This window comes from Bufo gargarizans, chromosome 2 (assembly GCF_014858855.1).
Source record: "Bufo gargarizans isolate SCDJY-AF-19 chromosome 2, ASM1485885v1, whole genome shotgun sequence".
NCBI classification, from domain to species: domain Eukaryota; kingdom Metazoa; phylum Chordata; class Amphibia; order Anura; family Bufonidae; genus Bufo; species Bufo gargarizans.
In genome coordinates, this window is record NC_058081.1 from 702,331,347 (window position 1) to 702,336,148 (window position 4,802).

A 4,802-nucleotide genomic window follows, 5' to 3' on the forward strand; every position below is an offset into this window, starting at 1 on the left:
TCGCGCTCTGCGCCGAGCGGCCTCATGGATGACTGTGTCAAGAGAGATGTCATGTAATAATGAATCATTACAGAGATGTCAGGGGATCATACAGATCTACAGCAAAAGTCTGGTCTAAACCACAAATCACTGCTCCCTTAAAATCAAGGGACACCCAGTAGTCCTGGAGGCATTAATTCATTCATATCCAGCAGCCCCATCAGTGATTCTAAAACTTTCCAGGGCTGTCAAAAGTTAGACAGAAATTAATTTATCACAATATAAGGGTCCATTCACACGTCCGCAGTATTTTGCGGATCCGCAAAACACTGGGCCGGAACCCCAATAGAAATGTCTATTCTTGTCCACAGCTCCTAAAATTCCTAGGTCCTTTTCCATGTCAGTGTTACCCACTGTTTTACCATTTAGTATGTACGGGTGACTTGCATTATTCATTCCCATGTGCATAACCTTACATTTATTAGTGTTAAACCTCATCTGCCACCTTTCTGCCCGAGCCTCCAATCTATCCAGATACATCTGTAGCAGTATGTAGTATATGTAATCGGTGCCTTGAAAAAGTATTCATATCTCTTGAACTTTTCCAAATTTTTTCATGTTACACCCATAAACATAAATGTATTTTATTGTGATTTTATGTGATAGACCAACACAGTGTAGCAAGTATGTGTGAAGTGAAAAGAAAATGACACATGGTTTTATTATAATAAACTCTGTTACCCCTAAATAAAATCCAGTGTGACCAATTGCATTCAGAAGTCACCTAATTAGTAAGTCCACTTGTGTGTAATGTATTCTCAGTATAACTACAGCAGTTCTGTGAAGGCTTCAGTGGTTGGTTAATGACCATTATTGATCAAACAGCATCATGAAAACCAAGGAACACACAAGACAGGTCAGGGATAAGGTTGTGGAAAAGTGTAAAGTAGGGTTAGGCCTCATGCACACGACCGTTGTTGTGTTCCGTTCTCCAAAATGGGGTTCCGTTGTTCCGTGATCCGTTTCCATTTTTGTTTCCGTGTGTGTCTTCCTTTATTTTTGGAGGACCACCAGACATAAAGGAATGTAAAAAAAGGTCTAAGACAGGTTTGCCATGAAAATGATAGGAAAAAAACGGACACGGATAACAATCTTGTGTGTCTCCGCGTTTTTTAGCGGTCCCATTGACTTGAATGGGTCCGCGAACCGTTTTCCGCGAAAATAATAGGACAGGTTATATTTTTTTGACTGGAACCACGGATCACGGACGCGGATGGCCACTGGTGCATTAGCCGAGTTTTCAACGGACCTATTGAAAATCACGAAAAACTGTGCAACGGACACGGAATAAAACAACGGTCGTGTGCATGAGGCCTTAGGTTAGAAAAAAAATATCCTAAGCTCTGAACATCTCACAGAGCATTGTTCAATCCATCATCCGAAAATAAAATAGAAGGAGTATGGCAAAACGTCAAACCTACCAAGACATGGCCGTCCACCTAACCTGAGAGCCCAGGCAAGGAGACACACTAATTAGAGAAGCAGCCAAGAGGCCCATGGTCACTCTGGAGGAGCTGCAGAGATCCACAGCTCTGATGGAAGAATCTCTTCCCAGGACAACTATTAGTTGTGTACTCCACAAATCTGGCCTTTATGGAAGACTGGCAAGAAGAAAGCCATTTTTGAAAGCAAGCCATAAGAAGTCCCATTTGCAGTTTGCCACAAGCCATGTAGGGGACACAGCAAACATGTGGAAGAAGGTGCTCTGGTCAGATGAAACCAAAGTTAAACATTTTGTCCTAAATGCAAAACTCTGTGTGTGGAGGAAAACTAAGACTGCACATCACCCTGAACACACTATCCCCACCGTGAAACATGGTTTTGAAAGCATCCTGCTGTGGGGATGCTTTTCTCGAACAGGGACAGGGAAGCTGGTCAGAGTTGATGGGAAGATGGATAGAGCTAAATACAGGGCAATCCTGAAGGAAAACCTGGTAGAGGCTGCAAAAGACTTCCAGTAGGGCAACGACCCTAAATATCTATCCAGAGCTACAACTGAAGGGTTTAAATCAAAGCATATTCATGTGTTAGAAGGGTCCAGTCAAAGTCCAGACCTAAATCCCATTAAGAATCTGGGGCAAGACTGGGAAATTGCTGTTCACAGACGCTCTCCATCCAATCTGACTGAGCTTGAGCAAATAAGAATGGACAAAAATGTCAGCCTCTCGATGTACAAATCTGGTAGATATATACTCCAAAAGACTTGTAGCTTTAATTGCAGCAAAAGGTGGTACTACAAAGTATTAAGTCGGAAGGGGGGGGGGGCTGAATACAAATGAGAACCATACTTTCCAGATTTTTATTTATTAAAATAAAATTGAAAACCATGTAGCATTTTCTTTTCACTTTACACATACTTGCTACTTTGTGTTGGTCTATCATATAAAATCCCCATAAAATAAATTTACGTTTGTGGGTGTAATGTGAAAAAAGTCTATACAGTATACTGCCCTCTTTTGTTTTATTTACTTTACACAGTTTAGTGTCGTCTGCAAAAATTGATATTTTACTATGCCAGCCTTCTAGAAGAGCATTAATAAATATATTCAAGAGAATAGGGCTCAATACTGACCCCTGTGGTACCCCACTAGTGACAGTGACCCCTCCAAAACTGACCCCTGAGGTACCCCACTAGTGACAGTGACCCAAACTGAGTAGGTACCATTAACACCCACTTTCTGTTTTCTATTACTGAGCCATGATGTACTAATGAGTGTACTAACCTTTTATGTGGCACAGTATGAAGTGCTTGGAGAAGTCAAGATATATGACATTCATTGACTCACTCTTCATAGAAACTGATTAGATGAGTTTGACAGGACTGATCCCTCGTAAATCCGTGCTGATATGACATTATGCGCTTGTTTTCATTGAGGTACTCCAGAATAGCACCTCTTAGAAAACCTTCAAACACTTTACCCATGACAGATGTTAGTCTTCCCGGCCTATTATTTCTGGGCTCTGTTTTTGTCCCCCTTTTGAATATTGGCCTCACATTTGCTGAGCGCCAATCCTGTGGAACAGACCCTGTCATTATAGAGTCCGTGAATATCCGAAATAAGGGTCTGTGGATATGGGGGTGTATACCATCTGGACCTGGTGATTTGTCTATTTTAATATTTTTTAAGACACTACTGCAGTTTTTTCTGGGTCAGACGGGCCACATTTATTACTTTGAAACTTCAGCTTTTCATCTGACATTTAGTTTAGTTTGTAAAATATTTTATTGTACAAGTCAAAAAGAATGTCATACTTTGAGGAAATCAATGGCATCGTATTATGCATCTGCATAATGCACAGTAGTATTGACATTAACATATACATAAAATCAACGATTTTGTATAGCCAAATGAGAACATGAACCTTAACATCAGACTCATCTGACATTTAATATAGCTCAGTGAACACAGTGGCAAAAAAATATTTAATAAATTAGCTTTTTCCTTATCCTCTACAACTCTATCCTCATCACCCCTTAAAGGCAAACACTCAAATTTAATCATTTTACCATTTATATATATCTGAAGAACATTTTATGGTTATACTCTATACCATGGGTACTCAAGTACTTTTTTGTAAAGGTCCACATACCTGAGCTGCTGTAGGATGAAGTTCCGATCTGCAAAACAAAAAAATATATAAGGAGGGACAACACTATTGGTGTGTGCCTCCTTCATATTATTAATCCCCATTGTGCCTCCTTCACAGATAATGCCCCTTAATAGTAGTAATGCCCATTGTACCAACTTCACAGTAATATTGCCCATTGTGCCCCCTTATTAGTAATAATGCCAATTGTGCCCCTTCACAGTAATAATTCCCTCTGTTCCCCCTCCAAAGTAGAAATCCCCATTGTGCCCCCTTAATAGTAGTAATGCCCTCTGTGCTAGTAATGTCCATTGTGACCCCTTCACAGTAATAATGTCCTCTGTGTCCCCTTCATAGCAGTAATACCCTCTGTGCACTGTGCTCTCTTCAGAGTTGTAATGCCCTCTGTGCCCCTCCATAGTAGAAATGCCCATTGTGCCCCCTCCAGAGTAGAAATACCCATTGTGCCCCCTCCAGAGTAGAAATACCCATTGTGCCCCCTCCAGAGTAGAAATGCCCATTGTGCCCCCTTTACATTTGCAATGCCCATTATGTCCTCTCCAGAGTACAAATGCCCATTGTGCCCCCTAAAGAGTACAAATGCCCATTGTGCCCCCTCTGTGTTAAAAAACAAACAAAAAAACACAGTAAATACTCACCTCGTCCCGTTCCTGAAGCTCACAGTCCTCTCTTCCCTGTAGACACAGATAAAGCTGCAGCACTGTGTGGACGGAGCTTATGCAGATTTCTGGGCTGCAGGCTGAATGGTGGAGAGGGGAGAAGTCTTCCTGTTTCACCATTAGGAGCGCCACCGACCTGAAGGAGGGGAGGAGCGCGGAGAACTGAGCGGTGAGTGACAGGACCCAGCTCCCTGCGCTCCAGCAATGAGCACTTCCATCTGTATTGATGGAAGCGCTCATTGCTTCTAGGCTCTGGAACCCGGTGAGAGCCGGCATCCGGGTGGACCCCCTTCCTTAGTAGGCCACTGCGCAGGGGTCTGGACAGCTGGCAACGGACCGCGGTCCGCCAGTTAAGTACCCATGCTCTATACTATTTTACTCTCCTTGGCAGTTTTTTAAAGGGAACCTGTCATCAACTTTATGCTGACCTCACTGAGGGGAAGCATAAAATACAGACTGAAATGCTGATTTCACCGAGGTGTCACTCATGAGCTA